At 39.9% G+C, this 17,234-nt stretch overlaps 1 protein-coding gene and 1 pseudogene across 4 annotated transcripts in view; both read left to right on the top strand.

Moving 5' to 3' along the window:
• Window positions 1-16,250, top strand: part of LOC103692477 (60S ribosomal protein L34 pseudogene) — a 33,512-nt pseudogene extending 17,262 nt beyond the window's left edge.
• Nfyc (nuclear transcription factor Y subunit gamma) overlaps window positions 1-17,234 on the top strand; it is a 68,526-nt gene that overhangs the window by 17,776 nt on the left and 33,516 nt on the right. The gene's annotated exons all lie outside the window — the stretch shown is intronic.

Below are 17,234 nucleotides of genomic sequence, written 5' to 3'. Positions count from 1 at the left end.
TGTGTCTTTGTTCAAAGGAAGAAAGATGGTATAAATAACCACATTCAGCTGTAGTGCTGATTTATTTTTGTTGTTACTGACAGTTCTGTCATTTGGCTCCCATTTCCATGGTGTTAATTACATAGAAAACTAAATAGAAGACTGTATGTCTAGAAATATTTAGATAAAACTGGGTTTTCCTTTCTGTACCTATACTATATAATTCTCACCTCTGAGGAGATCCTGATGCTTTACATATTCTTTCTCAATAGTTCATTAGTTCTGTTTTTTGTGTGAAAACTTAAAATGCATAAGTAAAATTTTATTCCAGATCTAACAATCTGGTAGGGAGACTTACAAGGTACATCAAATATTAGGAATTGATGTGGAAAGGGAAGGAAAGGTGTGTTATGAGTGGGAATGCAGCTCAGTTGGTAGAGTATTCATAAAGCATCCATAAAGCTTAGCCCAAGTGGTAGCATGACCCTGCAGTCCTAGCATGGTAGGAGGAGATGGGATAGACTGGAGGATCAGAAGTTCAAGGTCCTTTTCAGCTATGTAGAACAGTCAAAGCAAGCCTAAGCTTTAAAAAACAAAAACAGGAGACCTCAGTTTAGAAAAGCAGACAATTAAACTGGCTCTATCAGACCTCAGGAGGTAGGAACAAGACTGAGGCATTAAGAACAAGGTCATGGGGTTGGGGATTTAGCTCAGTGGTAGAGCGCTTGCTTAGCAAGCGCAAGGCCCTGGGTTCGGTCCCCAGCTCCGAAGGAAAAAAAAAAAAAAAAAGAACAAGGTCATGATTCACAGTGCAACTTTTGCACTGAGGAGAGCAGTAAATAGGTCACTCTGCTCAGAGTATAAAGAGACGGAAAGATGACAGGCAGGAGTAGTAACAGAAACATCTAGGGAAGTTGAGATGAGATGTTGAAAAGACCTGGACATTGAGTGAGCTTGATTTCTTTTGACATACATTAGTGACTGTCGAAGATGTAGGGTAGTAGATTGTAGCTTTATTAGAACCGTGTTTTCATTAAATTTGTTGCACATCCTATGCAAAACAAAGATGGTATTAGAAATTTTGTGATTTTTTTTTATTTTAATTTGATCTTTTCTTGAACATAAACTTTGTAAATGACAATGTTACTTGTCAAAATGTCAAATGGTTGAACATGTTGGCGAGAGGCTCATGAGGAAGGTTAGAGTAGTCAATAATGTAAGTCGCTTAGAATTATACTTGGCTCACAGTGATGGCTAAATGGGTATTAGCTATTGTCATGTAATCATTATTTTTATTATTGCATGGAAGTTATGGAGGCCTGAATAAAATGGTGGTAGCATGAAGAAAGGTCAGGTGAGGACAATACTGTTAAATACTGTCATTACTTAGCAGTTCATGAAACCTGAGGGACAGTCTGAATGACTAACACTTAGGAACTTTAAAGGAATGGAGCAGATTTGAAGAAAAGATAAGTTTGAATTTGGACATGGGAAACTTCAGTTTTGTTCAGCTTAGCTTTCTTTTTCTTTTTTTCGGAGCTGGGGACCGAATCAGCTTAGCTTTCTAATTGAAATGCCCAGTGGGTAGATTGTACATTTAGGACTGGATATTGGGGAACTATCAGAATTAGTAGTATATTTGGGTATTCTCATTGTCTTCTCCCTTCCTCTTCTGTAACAATGCTGGGATTAGTTCTATCTGTGGCCCTGTGCCTAGTAGGCAAGTGTACCACCGTTAAGCTATATCTCTAGTCAATAATAATTGGAATTTAAACTCAGTAGTTCTAGCTAATCTAGGTGACAGATAAGAGAGAATCAAGGAAGAGAATGGTTAAAATCACCAAGCTTCATATCAGGGATAGAAGCATACAAAAGTGTCGGACTCCTGGGATATGGTGGTCCATGCCTTTAATCTTAACTGCTCAGGGCCCAGAGGCAGGAGAATTTCTAAATTTCAGGCCATCCAGGGCTACATAGTAAGACCTTGTCTCAAACAAACAAACAAACAAAACAGTCATGCTGGAGACTGCCTATAACTAGGCATCCATAACAAGGTAGACATGTTATTTAGCCTTCATCTTCCTCAGAATGTTTTGAGTACCATGTGTGCTTGGTACATGAGGGCATCATTTTAAGCTCATAGGTATATATGCAAGAAACTAGTACTGACTTTTCTTTGTGTCTTGACAGGCAAGAGAGACACAGCTTTAAAACCCAGAGCTCTTCACTCTTCCTAATGTGTATGTACAGAAATGTACATCTCCATCCAGTGCAAAGATTAGATTCCTGGGTTGCACTAGATTTAGTGTTACTGATAGTAATTTTGACAAGTCTGAAGTATGAAGCCAGAGGAAAGTACATGTGTAGGAATTTGGCAATGCTTGTTTAGCAAATATTTACATCCCAAAAGAGTCTCAACCCACCCCACATGTTGAGAACCACTGATCTATAGGATCTAGCAGAATTCTCACTATAAACTACCTGTATTTTAGTTTCTAGGTTAAATATGATGTAATTATCTTCAGTCAAAAAGAAAGACAGTAAGGAACTTGTCACTAGAGAATTAATGGTAAATTTCCAGCTGTCTTACTTGGTTATTTTTATCCTGAACTCTTGTGACTTTTTTTTTCCTGGTAATTAACTGGCCATATGCTTATGCAGCTACTCTCAACATAGCTAAGCTTGTAACTGTGCAGTATTTATGTGAATCAGGGATGTAGCATTCTTATTTGGTACTTACTAATGCAGATAGGACAGAAAATGATCTCCATTTTGAGGGTGAGGAAGCAGCGGACAGAGCCTGAGGAAACGAGCCCACTGCTCTCTACACTGCACTTCCTTTCTTGTTTAGAAAAACAGTGTTCTTGGGGTTGGGGATTTAGCTCAGTGGTAGAGCACTTGCCTAGCAAGCGCAAGGCCCTGGGTTCGGTCCCCAGCTCCGAAAAATAGAAAAGTTAAAAACAAACAAACAAAAAAAGTGTTCTTATGGGACCCAGTTATCTCTTGTTTCCCCTTTCTTGTGAGAACTCGCCTACTGGAAGACAGAGGCTTCCTTTTTTTTTAAGTGGGAATGGCTCATGCTCATATGCTACTACTTTGGGAGTTGAGGCAGGGGGATTACCAAAAACTCAAGACCATCTTTTTTTATACAGTGAACACCCCTCCCCCCAATACCTCCAAGTCTAAAAAAAAGAGTGGGGGCACAAAGCCAGGTGTTTGGTTGAACATGCATTTAAACCTTAATCTCAGCACTGGAGATGTCTAAATTCAAGGCCAGCCAGAGCTACGCAGAGAAATCCTGCCTTGTAAAGACAAAACAACAACAAAATCCAGCCGAAGGGACTCAAAATTTCTTAAGAGTTCTCAGTTTTTTATTATGTAAATGATCACTTAAGGAGCAAATGCATAGTAAGATTGAATTACTTTGAAAGCTTTTATTGGAAAAGGTGGCTTTAGCCACTTTTAGAACAAATTACAGGTAGATACTTTGGACAGTAGTACATATTTGGGGAATTGCTTTCTGTGACTCCTAAATTCACTACAGTCATACAAATAGATGTTTTCCAAAAATAGATACTTGGGTAGATCAGGGTTAGCAGTTCTCTGCTAATTTTCAGTCATACAGGGACAATTTGTAGTATGTATTGAGTTCTTCACTTAAACCACAGAGATCATTTTTAGATGAGAAATGACTGAACAGTCTGCTTTAGATATCCTAGCTGTGATTTATAATTCTTGTTTTACCCTGAGTGAAGTAATTAGAACAAAGGGAATCTGTGCAGCTATTGAAACAGCTATAATGGAGGACTGACTAAGGTTGTTGGGTCTTAGAGCAAAAGTTTACCAAGCCCCAGAAAGTGAATTGGGTCTACAAGGTCTTTCAATTTCCACTATTGGCTGGTAACCCATTGGTCTAATCTTAGTCCTTGAAGAATTCTGCAGTATACCAAACTTGGAAACTTTGACCTTAAAATAACCAGTTTCCACCTTTAAAAGCATATAGTAGGGCTGGAGAGATGGCTCAGCCGTTAAGAGCACTGACTCCTCTTCCAGAGGTCCTGAGTTCAATTCCCAGCAACCACATGGTGGCTCACAATCATCTGTAAATGGAATCCGATGCTGGTCTGTCTGAAGACAGTTACAGTGTTCTCATATAAAATAAATAAATAAAATATTTTTTAAAAAAGCATATAGTAATCTGGTGGCTTTGCATTATAGATCTCTATTTTTCACAATGATTAGAAACAAAATAAAGACAGATAAGTGTTCCAGAATGAGAAAATCCATAAATTCTTAAGTTTTATTTACCAAAGAAAAAGATTTATTTTTATTTCTCTGAATGTGTGTTCATGTGGCTCACAGGGGCCAGGAGAAGGCAAAGATCCCTTGGAGCTGGAGTTCAGGATGTGAGCCTCCTGATAGGGATACTGAGACCTAAGCTTTGGTTCCTCTGCCAGAGTAACAAACCCTCAAAGCACTGAGATACTTTCCTTCTGTTGTTTGTTTGAGACAGGGTCTCACTGTGTAACCTCGACTTGCCTGTACTTCTCCACTTAAATCGGGCTGACCTTGAACTCTCAAATCCACTTATCTCAGCTTGCTTGAATAACCACTCTTAACAAAAGAGAACTTGCTGCAGCCTAGGAGTCTGGATGTGGTGGGCATTTGCCTGTAATCCCACTGCTGGAAAAGTGGAAACCAGTGGATTGTAGCCTGTCTAAATGAGTCATGGACTTTAGGTCAGTGAGAAATGGTATCTCAGAAGATGAGGGGTCTGGAGAGCTGCTTTAGCAATTAAGAGTACCAACTATTCTTCCAGAGGACCTGTGTTCAATTCCCAGCACTCATGAGATCTAATGCCCCTTTCTGTCCTCCGAGGGTACTGGGCATGCAAGTAGTGCACAGATATACATGCAAGCAAAATGCTAAAGCACATTTTTTTAAAGTGAAAATATGGTAGTGAGACCTGGAGATACAGTTTAGTTAGGGTGTTTGCCTGGCATATATTGATCCTTCAGTTTGATTCCCAGCAACTCATAAACTGGGCCAGGTGATACAGAAGGTGGAGGTAAGACGGATCATAAATTCAAGGGATAGTATAGCAAGTTCAAGTCTACTTTCATACACAAGAGTACAGGACATGGGTTCGAGTTCCAGCTCTCACGTAGACTACTACGTGTCCCTTGCCAAGTCTCTCAGTCTACCCAGATCAACCTGTCAGATGGGAGTGTTTATACCTGTGCTCAGTTTCTTATATTTGTAATGAGGACAAAATAAGTGAATGTGAAGCTACTTCAGAAGTATAAAGGATAAGACTGCAGAAATGACTCAGTCATGGTTTTCTGCTTGTTTGTTTGTTTAAGCATGAGGATATGAGTATGGATTCCCAACCCTCATGTAAAAAGCTAGGTGTGGCTTTGTGTACCTGTAACCCCAGGAATCGAAAGGCTGAGGAGGGAGGATCTATGAGGCTTGTAATAGCCTTTCCAACAAAAACAGTTCCTAGAGATCATATGTATTAGTGTACCCATGCATGTTCTCACACAGAAACGTGTAAAAGATACAGTTGTTGGAGGTCAATGTAACTATTGCTTTACATAGAAGTGGGGGGTTTGGGTTTTGGTTTTCTTGGAGGATTAGTTCCTCCCACCCTTAATAATCAGTATAATCAACCCTGTATCATTATTCTTGTAAAACCTCCTGAGGAGGTCTGGACAGATGGCTCAGTGGTTAAAGTACTGGCTGCTCCTGCAGAGCAACCAGGTTCATTTCCCAGTACCCATATGGTATCTTAGTCATCTGTAACTCTAGTTCCCAAGGAACGGATGCTCTTTTTTAGCTTCTGCAGGCACTGAACACAAGTGGCACACAGACATACACACAGACAAAAATAAATAAATAAAAATAATAAAATTTAAAAACATACATGTGTATGTGTGTATGTATGTATGTATGTGTGTGTATATATATATAACATACATGTGTTATCTTATATATAAATAAAATAAAAAAGTAATTTGCCAGCACAGTCTTCTGTTTCCCAGGAAAGCCTTATGATTAACTATTGGGCTGCATTTCTAAAGAACAGTTCCTCTCCATCTCTATCCTTTTCTTCTTCCCTATTACCATTTTGTTATTCTTCTACTTGATTGTTGCACAGAGGTTTCTATATCAATGGACACAAGTACTTAAGAAGGAATCTCTCCATAGTCAGATTTCAAAAATCTGAGGCCAAGGAGTCTTGAGATCTTAGAGTAGTTCTTGAAGACCCTGTGTTTTGTCACTGGGTCCATGGTCCTTCCACTATATGGGAGGCATATTTGTTTTGAATGTGTGTCAGAAACAGATATGTAAAAACCAGGAAGAAAATAGCAATGTAGACCTTTGAGGTTTAAAAGACATATTCCAGGGGGTTGGGGATTTAGCTCAGTGGTAGAGCGCTTGCCTAGGAAGCGCAAGGTCCTGGGTTCGGTCCCCAGCTCCGAAAAAAAGAACAACAACAACAAAAAAAGACATATTCCAAAATAATAATAAACCATATTAATAAGTCTAAAAATACCATGCATAGATGTAGACTCAGTTGTGCACTAAGGATATTTTGAGAGAAAGAAAAATCTTCTTTGAGACTAATTAGTAGATGTATTAAATTTCTTTACAGTTGGAAAGCTAAGTTTTTTATTTATGGTATAATCCAAATCCTTAAACAGTAGTTGTAGTCCATGAAACAGCCCCCAGAATTCTTGCCTGTGTGTCCAGGAGTTTAAATAAAGAAGGACCAAAGTGCATCTTTCTTTTGGTTCTTTTTTTCGGAGCTGGGGACCGAACCCAGGGCCTTGCGCTTCCTAGGTAAGCGCTCTACCACTGAGCTAAATCCCCAGCCCCTTATTAACATTTTTTAAAAACAACAACAACAACAACAACAACAAAAACTTATGGTGGTTTGCTTTTGTCTGCACACCTGTCCATGCAGTGCCTGAGGATGCCAGAGGAGGGCGGCTGGATCTTCTGGAACTGACATTACAAACAGTTGTGAGTTGCTGCATAGGTACTGGGAATTGAATGTAGGTCCTAGAAGAGCAGTCACTGTTATTAACCACTGAGCCATCTCCTTCCTCCACCCCCTCCCACCACCCCCAGAAAATGCTCACTTTGTGATATGAAACTCATTATATAGACCAGGCTGACCTCAAACTCAGAAATCTGCCTGCTCCTAAGTGCTAGAATTAAAGGTGCTCCCATTCAGAGCTTACTTCAGAGTTCAAAACAGAATTTTTTTTCTTTTGTCGACAGGACTAAGTGGAGCCTGATAGTGTGGTAGCTGCCCTATACTCCATGTTCTACAAGATGAAATAGCCTTACACTCCCAGTTTATACAAGTCTAAAGAGTTCTATGTCTCTGGATTGATTTATAGGGAAAATCTTCGTCTGTACTGATCGATGACATTCCCAGTTTTTAACATTTGAAATATTCCTTCTCACCTTCAGCATTAATTGTTTGGTTTTTGGAATTAGAATATTTTGTTCTAACTTGAGTAGTTTAAAAATCTCTGAACTACTTGATAGTTATAAAAGGGATGCGAGGTCTCTTTTAATTTATATCTCTGTGCACATGAAACAGGGCTTTTTAAAGAACAAAAAGTAAAGCAAGTAAACAGAAAGGTCTGTTCCTGAAGGAGCTGTTGGAGTAGAGGCTTGGAACTGTTCTGAGACTGTTGAGGCCAGGAGTGGCTGTCTGTTGCTGAGCAAACAATAGTGGCTCTAAGAAGTTAAGTGATTTGCCCAAGATCATAAACACACAGGAATTGTTATTAAGGACCCCCTGGCCCAATGTATTTTAACTTGTACTTTACTGCCCCCCACTGTTCACAGCTGAATACTCATAGTTGCTGATGTGTCAAGATGTTTGGGAAGGGAAAGGATAAGGAAAAAAGTGACGGCAGGTCAAGGAGAGCAGGGGTGCAGTGGTCTGTGTGTGGTCTCAGCACCCAGGAGGCTGAGGTGGCAGGGTTACTTGAGGTCATGAGTTGGCTACTTCCCCAGCCAGCATAGTAAGAACCCATGGAAAAAGAGAAGGAGACCGAGAAATAAGTTAGAGGGATGCTGGGAGCAAATGGATGTTTGGTCTAAGGATTTAAGTCAATAATCCCATGCTGAGACTACCTTTGAATATTTTGAAAATACATACACCTGAAAACAGCAGAGAGAGGGGAGGGAGGGAGGGAGACTTAACAAGCTATATACTAAAGAACAGAGCCTTGGAGTTCTTTCATTCTAACTCTGCTATTCACTGTGTTGGGAACTAAAGTAATTCAGTGGGCCTGGTTGTGTAAAATTGGAATGATCCTGATAAGTTTATCACTGAACTGAGTGACGATGTATGTACTAAAGGTAATGTTTGTGGCAAGTGATTTGTAAATTCCAAATCTCCAAAGTTGTCATCTTTGAGATACTATTCAGACCCACACTTCTTAATTCTGGATACAGAAATCTTGCCAGGAATTTAGCAAAGTTTATTTGTAAATCTCAGATGGCCTAGGAAGCAAAATGACACAACCTAGCTGCTTACCTAATGTCAAGATTTCCTTCTGTGTCGGGGCCTAAAAAGCTAGTTGCTCTACATTCCTACATTCTTTTACAAGAATGCATTTATGCTCTTTTGGCTGGAGAGTCAAAGACAGTGCATTTATTACTTCGGTGGGGCAGAGGAAGCAGGTCCAGCCTACTTCTAATGAAGGCTGAGCAGGTTAGGAGTCATGGAAGCCACGGAAGAGCAGTGTGCTCCAGAAAAGCTTCATCTCTTGTTCTTTAACAGAAAGTAGAGGATGAATAGAGCATCTGCCATTGCTCTGATTAGTACCCTTTCCTTAAGGGACCACATATTTTAGGATTTGCAGGCCTTGTGCTTTCTATTGAAAGCTGTAGGCAACTCAAGCAAATGAGAATTGCATCTTCAAGGAAATTTCATTTACAAAGCCAGACCACACCTCCTATTTGTTTTGGGGGCAGTAGTTGTTGGGCTCATGCTTTAGCATTCTCCACTCAGTATTTGGTTGTTTTACATTATCCTACAAACTACTCATGGTAGTGTTTTATTATTGTCATACATTTGGGTATGATTGAAGTTGAGCCACCCATGCAGGGGTGAGGAAAGTTGGGGAATAAAAAAATAGGTATACTGCTTTTTTCTCTTCAGGGGACAGTGCTTACAGGCACTCAGGATGGTCTAGTCATAGGGTTTTCTACAATACAGCCTGTAACAAAACTAGGCTGTCTTGAACCCCTGGCAACAGGATTGTTTACCTTTACACCAAGAAGGTTGGGAAAGCACCCAAATCCGCGTGTGGTGTATGCCCAGGTAGACTGTGAGGGGTCCGTGCTGTGAGACCCAAAGTCCTTATGAGATTGTGTAAAACAAAGAAGCACGTCAGCAGGGCCTGGGCCTATGGTGGGTCCAGGTGTGCCAAGTGTGTCCGTGACAGGATCAAGTGGGCTTTCCTTATTGAGGAGCAGAAAATTGTGGAGGCGTTAAAGGGTCAGGTACAGAGTCAGAAAGCAAAATAAATATGCAGCTTTTTTAAGAAATAAAAATAAAGACTTGGAAAAAATACGTATACCATTATCTATTCCACAGCAACACAACTTAAAACACCCTCTCTACACCGTGTCACTTTCATTGTATGTACTAGTGACCGTACTTTTTTCTTTTCCTGTCATAGCCTAGCTAAATGATGTGGCCCTTGTTTCACCTTGGAGTAGATGGCAAACAGAAACATGGTTTTGAAGGAGAAAAAGTGGCTCTGTTGCCAGTTTAAAAATGTGTCCTAGTGAGCAGATCTTTAAGGAGAGTGCGGGGGCTGGGGATTTAGCTCAGTGGTAGAGCGCTTACCTAGGAAGTGCAAGGCCCTGGGTTCGGTCCCCAGCTCCGAAAAAAGAACCAAAAAAAAAAAAAAAAAAAAAAAAAGGAGAGTGCGTATAGCCCAGACCAACCCTAGATACAGACAGATCCCCAGCCGAGTGTCTATGTGGTAGACCAGCATACTGACAAATCTGTGTCTCTCTCAGCTTCCTAGATTTTCAAATTATGTGTATGAGTATTTGCCTGCATATATGTATGTGTGTGCATGATGGATCCCCTAGAACTAAGTTACACATAGTTGTGAACTGCCATGTCTATGTTGGAAGTTGAACCCAGGTCCTCTTCTAGAACATGCGCTCTTAACCTCTGAGCCATTTCTCCAACCCCCACAAACTGGTATCTTAATTTGTAGAACAGTGTTTTTTTTTTCCTTCTGGAGTTTGTGATTGGTTTTATGATGAAAACTGAAGGCTTGCAATGCCAAGGTGATTGATAATAGCATATTGTAAGGTCCATCTTTTTAAATGTGAGAAGCAAATTATTGGTAAAATTGTTTAGAAATTCTGAGTTTTCAATTTCATTTTTCCTTTGGTAATTTAGATGGTTACCTAATGTAGCATGCACAAAGTAGCTTCAGTCCCGCTTCCTTTCTTCCTCATCTGCTTATTCAGATTAACATTCATTGCTCAGTTACTGTTTTAAATATAACACTTGAAGAATTTTGGTTGGTTTACATAAAGAAATTGGTCATTGAATACTTAAGCAAAACTGGAACTAAAAGTGTTTTTAACAGTGACAGAGAAAGATGTGGTCAAAAAAAAAACCCCAAAAAGGTGTGAAGGGCTCAGTGGAAGAACATTTGCCTAGTATGCACAGGCTTGGGTTCCAGCCCCAGTATTTGGGGTGGGGGTTAAACCCAGATGTAATCTTAGTACTTAGGAAACTGATGCAGATGAGTGTTGAGGCCAGCCCCACAGTAACATAACATCCAAAGCTCCACATTGCTGCAATGACCACAGGGGTGGGAATAGGAGCTTTCTTACTTTAAAAAGAAAAAAAAAAAAAACCAAAAACAAACAAACAAAAAAAAAACTTGGCTAATTGATTCATTTGTGTGTATGTGTATGCCAGAGGATAATTTGTAGACATTAGTAGTTCCAGGGCATCAAACTCTGGTGGTCAGACTTGGTGACACATTACTTTATCCACTGTGCTACCTTGTCTACCCAGGATAGGTGCTTTGAGTAATGGAAAATATTCCTTGATTTATGTTAAGTTGGAGGCAAGGAATGGTTGAAGATAATAGCTCAAAAGACCTATGAAGGCTAGATTAGAGACATTAATAGGGGAAGTTATGGGACTGTAGAGATGGTTCAGTGCTTAAGAGACCTTGTTACTCTTTCAGAGGACTTGATTCCTAGTTCTGTTCCCAGCACTTGCATGGGAGATCACAGCAGCATGTAACTCCAGTTCCAGAGGATCAACACTTTGTTCTGGACTCTGAGAGCACTGTGCACTTAGAGCATACAGGGGTGTGTGTGGGGGTGTGTGTGTGTGTGCGTGTGCGTGTGCGTGTTATTACCAACACATAGAATTACTTTTCACAGTAAAAACCTAAGATTTGTTTATGTTTGATAGGGAGAGCATTGCTTTTAGTTAAACAAAACAAAAAAAGCAAAAAAAACAAACCAGGTTTGGTCAGTCTTTTTTAGCAGTAACAACATTGGTCAAGAAGTGGCCTCTTTTTTGTTGTTGTTGTTGTTGTTCTTGTTTTTAAATAGGTTTTCACTATATGGCCCTGTTACTTTCAAGATTTCTCAAACTCTTTTTTTTTTTTTTCCCCCCCGGAGCTGAGGACCGAACCCAGGGCCTTGCGCTTCCTAGGCAAGCGCTCTACCACTGAGCTAAATCCCCAACCCCTTGATTTCTCAAACTCTTAATCTTTTGGCCTCTTCCTCGAACATGGGGAGAGTATGTTTTCCTATAGTGGGTTTATGTTTTCCTTTAATAGTTTTGTGGGGCTGGGGATTTAGCTCAGTGGTAGAGCGCTTACCTAGGAAGCGCAAGGCCCTGGGTTCGGTCCCCAGCTCCGAAAAAAAAGAACCAAAAAAAAAAAATAGTTTTGTTATGACATTAGGGGAGGGATTTTTTGTTTGCTTGTTTATTGAGACAGGGCATCATGCAGTCCAGACTGCCATTCATTATGTGGCTGAGGTCCACCTTATACTCTTGCCCCACCCTTCTAAGCAGTATGGAGAATGAAATGCAGTACATGGCAAGAAATAGGGAGTTAAAAACCTGAAGGTATAATTTTAGAAGAAGCTATATCAAATATTGCAATAATAAAGCCTATGGATTTCTTTGGTTTAATTTTATTTTACAATTTGTTTTGTTGTGGTGGTGGTTTTTTCTTATTTGATTGTTGTTTTGTTTTGTTTTGTTTTTCGAGACTAGGTCTCTCTGTAGCTCTGGCTCTCCTGGAACACAGTAGATAGGTTAGGTTGGCTTCAGACTCAGAGGCCCGCCTCTGTCTCTCATGCTGGGGTACTGTCAAGGTGCACACTATCACGCCCAGCTATGTTTGTGTATACATGGGGATACTCATATGCCATGGCACTTGTGTGCAGGTCAAAGAGTTGATTTTGCTACTTGGGTTCCAGTGATCGTGAGATTGCTAGTCTCACAGTCTTGCCACTTAAGCCATAAATCTCTTTGTATCTTTCCTTACTGGAATTCATTAGCGCCTCCAATTTGGAGTGACCGTCCTACTGACATCCTCTTGAGTGCTGGATCATAGGTGTGCAGCACAGCACTTACTTTTCTTATTTTTATTTTTGAGTCAGGGTCTTGTTCTGTAGCCAGGTAGCCTGGCTTTCTTTCTCATATTATGAGGCTGGTTTTGGTATATCCCATACCAGAACTATCCCCCTTGTGCTCCCTGATGTGCTCTACTACTAAGCTATATCTTGGGCTTCTAAGAAAGTCTTTACGAACTGCATACATAGTTTTTTTTTTTTTTTCAAGAATGACAAAGTAGCCAGTGTTATTTGCTAATAAATACCTTTTCTTAATGATCCATTTGAATCTTACTGTTTCCTGCTTTGGTGTTTGTTTTTTGTTGCATTTTTAGATTGAATATAAGAGCACTGTGAACCTAGACCTCATGAATATTAGGGAAGTCCTCTACAATTAACTTATACCGTTCATACCTTCAACAGAGCCTTGAACTCTCTCTGTAGCCCAGGCAAGACTTGAACTTGTGATCCTTCTGCTGCAGACCTCCCTCTTGCTGAGATTGCAGGTCTGCCCCACTAAGCCCAGGTGTAGTTTCTTATTTTATTGGTAATATTTAAGCCAGACAGAGATGTTTGCCCCTCCTCCTTACAAGCCTCTGTTCTAAGTGCCTTGTGAAAAGAGGCTCTAACTTAGAACGATTTATGGTTGTTAAGGACACGCATCCTGTGCTTCCTGTGTCTTCAGTTGCTGTATAACCACCAAGGCAGAATTCTTGGATGTACATGGATCTTTCTATTACTCCTTTTATGTGAAGCTCACCTCAGGTAGTTTTTTGTTTTTCAAGAGCTCCTTTGGAGCTAGAGTTACAGGGGGTTGGTTGCAAGCCACATGGATTTTTATTCCCCCAAGAGTTTGAAGAACCTGGCTGGCCTGAAAGATTTGTCTGCCTCTACCTCCCAACTGCTGGAGTTAAAGGTGTATGCCATACTACCAAGGCATTGGATTCAGGAAGGGAAACACCTTTATATGATGAGTCATCTTACCAGCCTGAGAAAACCCTTTGTTCTGAGATTCCTATGTAACCACTTCTCTTGGTTATTCAGGCAGTCCTAGTCTCTTTAGGGTCAAGATGTTCAGGCTTCCCTTTTTCCTAGAGAGGCCATACTATACTGCCCAGTGACTCCTGCCCATCCTAGTGGTTACCTTATGTGCTAGCTGCTATGAAGGAACCAGAGATGACTCATACACAGAGCAGACTCAGGAAGGTACTACTAGGTTGAGGATATTTAGAGAAGTTTTGAGTTGAGCATTATGGAAACAGTATTTTCATGATGGACTTTGAGTCTTTCCTCTATAGCTTTGGAAAGGAAACCATTTATAAAATCAGTTAATTTAGAATCAGACAAATTAATAGATACTGGGATTTGAAAATACTTCCAGAAATGACTATTGAGTACTTCAGCTCATTAAACAAGAAGTCTTATTCAAGTACTTAAATAGTAATTAATGAACATGAATAATAAATTGAGTATCAATAATGAATTAAATCTGAGATTTATATTGCATTTTTCATAAGAGCGATGTAAGTTAGTGCACTTGGTCTAAAGACAGTTTTATCTTTGTCCGTTATATAAATAGTGGTAGGCAATGACTTAACATAGAGTGAAAAGAATCCTAACGCTCCCAGTGCTCCCAGTTCCCCCTAGCTTCCCACATGTTCTCATTGTGTGGCCTAGGTTGACCTAAACTTTCCCGTTCTTTGCTTCTGTCTCTTAAATGTTAGTTCTAATATAAATGTGTGTTTCAATACCCAGATGAACCTTGCATGTTTTTCCATGGGGTGTAGAGGTTGTGAATGAGCTAATTTTGTAGCAAGATCAATTCAGTTGTCATTTATGTGTTAATTACTAAAGTAAGTAATTCAGGTTACTTCTCCCCACCCACTTTTGAGTATTTAGCCAGTAGAATTAGTTTTGTGTTTATAGTTAGGCTGACTGCGTTACTTTAATATTAAATTAATACTTCAGTGAGTAAATACTGAAAACAAAAGTTTTTTTTTATGAACTATATTGCTTGAGATATAGTGTAAATTTTAAAGCCAGTCCATGTACCCTTATAATAAATTGTGTGTTTGGAAGGAAACAGTTAAAGCTTACCAAACTTTAAATCTCACAGGTGTCTGTGCTCCAATGAAATCTAGTCACCAACAGCAGGTAAAGGAAAGGTATTACTAGTAGCAGTGCGAATTCTCCCTTAACTGGATAACAGTCTGTCTGCACAGCAGTGTGCTAAGATCACACACACCTATCCATGGTTCCCTGAAACAAAAGTTAGATTGTTTCTGGGTTTTTATTTTTGTTTGTTTTTTGTCTGTTTGTTTAAGATAGGGCGGCCCTCTGGACTCCAGATACTCCTTCCCCAGCCCCTAAGTGCCAAGATGATACATGAGCTACCATACTTCATTTTAAATATTATATTCTGTATGTGATGGTAAGGAGCTCAGAGTTATGTGAATGCTAGGCAAGTGCTCTACCACTGAGCCACACAACCATTTCTTTATCACCACTACCACAGTTTTTTATAGCCTAGGCTAGTTTTGAACTTGGTCCGCTACCTCGGCCTCCTGAAGGCTGCGATTACAGGTGTGTGCTGACATATCTGGCTAGAAAAATGTTTTAAAAAATTTGCCTATTTAACAAAATGTTGACTATCACTCTCTTGTCATGAATATTTAATAGGAAATTATTAATAGAGCTAAATTAAAATTCTCTGCATGGAGCTGGAGGTGTAGCTCAGTAGAATGTTTACCTGGTAAACACCGAGCCTGAGTTTGGTCCCCAGTATCTCATAAGCTAGATGAGGTGACATGTGCTTATAATGTCAGCACTCTGGAAGTAGAGGCCAGGGGATGAACAATTCAAAGTCATCCTTGGATGTGTAGAGTTTCTAGGCTAGCCTGGATCATGTGCAGTGGCTGTCTCAAAGCATCTATTTTTCCTAATGATTTCTGTGTTCTGGGTACATCTGAAGTACAGCATAGGCCTTGTGGTAATGAGTGAAGTGCCATGGAGCTGTGTTATACAGGATCTCTGTAGGTTTTTAGGGCTTGAGATTTTTATCTAGTCATTTCCACTTGTGATTCAACACTTCCCTTTAACTCTTTCCAAAAACTCCTAAGATCACACTGCTACCCAGCTACTTAAAGAGTTCCTGTTGGTGTACAGAGCTGTTTATAGCCCTCCAGCATCAGAAATTGGCTCCAACCATTTTTCCCATTATGTCATCATCCACTAATGCCATTACACCAAAGTGAAATCTGCTTTGAAGTCTTAACTGCCATGCTTTCCTACACACACTCATTTCTTTAAAAGGAAAATGAGTGGTGGTGGGGTCAGATAGGTCATGTAGTCTTAAACAAGCATTTAGCAGTGGCTTCAGCATCCTTACAGTTTAAACCTAGACTCACCAGCTATTCCACTCTGCTAGTGGAGAATGGCCTGCCCAGCTGGACATACATGAAGCCTAGGAAGTTACATATTTGAAGCCTGGTGTAGTGCCTCATGCCTTTAATCCTAGTATGCTTTTAATCCTAGCAAATCTGAGGCCAACTTGGTCTACATAGTGAGTTTCAGGATAGCCAGCACTATATAGTGAGATCCCCATGGGAGGTAGAAAGAAAGAACATACATGTTTGTTCATGTGGTACCCGGCTCTGTTACTTTTCTTTTTTAATATTTATTATATAAGTTCACTGTAGCTGTCTTCAGACACACCAGAAGAAGGCATCAGATTTCATTACAGATGGTTTGAGCCACCATGTGGTTGCTGGGATTTGAACTCAGGACCTCTGGTAAAGTAGTCTGTGCTCTTAACCACTGAGCCATCTCTTTAGCCTGGTACTTTTCTTTTAACCCTGCAGAATTAGTTCTAAATAGCTTGCACAGTACTTTTCCTGCCACTGGGATATTAGACATTTTTGACTATTTCACTGCAATTGGAATTCTTTAGATAATTAAAAGTTCCTTGTCCTTAAGTTAAATGCTTGCCAAGTAAGTGTTTTAACTAGAGGTTTTTAAAAATACTTTGTTTCTGTACGTTTTTTAAGGCACTACAATATTTCTTTACTGTTCTGTCTACTGGGGGAATGTTTCATTTCCCTTACTATATTACAAAGTAGTTGGAAAAATACAGGTTCTGATCTTCCTCTCTCCATCATGATTTTAAGTCATCACTTCTTTCACCTAGCCTTTTTTCTTAAGCCCCAGCATTTTATTTTGTGTGTATGTGTGTGTGCTACGGCACATATGTGGAAGGACAACTTTGGAGAAATGGTTCCTTCCTTTTACCAGATATCCATTGAGCTATCTCATCCCCCCCTCCTTTTTAAACAAAACAAAACAAACAAACAAACAAAAAAAACCCCAAACAAACAATAAAGTTTCATGTAGTACAGGCTGGCAAACTGTTTAGCCAAAACTGACCTTGAACTCATCCTCCTGCTTCCACCTCAGACCCAGGATTATGGCTTCAACTATCTTTAAAGCTTCTAATTGTTGGTGTCCTGTGTGGTATTGTTCCAAAGCAAAGTTGGGGCTATGGAACTATTAGGGAGTGTTCACTTTCAGTTTAAAGACTTCATACTACCCACTTAATTACCACTTGT

This window comes from Rattus norvegicus, chromosome 5 (assembly GCF_036323735.1).
Source record: "Rattus norvegicus strain BN/NHsdMcwi chromosome 5, GRCr8, whole genome shotgun sequence".
In the NCBI taxonomy this organism is placed as follows: Eukaryota; Metazoa; Chordata; class Mammalia; order Rodentia; family Muridae; genus Rattus; species Rattus norvegicus.
Note: the sequence above shows the minus strand (reverse complement) of the source record. Positions and strands in the feature narration are given on the sequence as shown.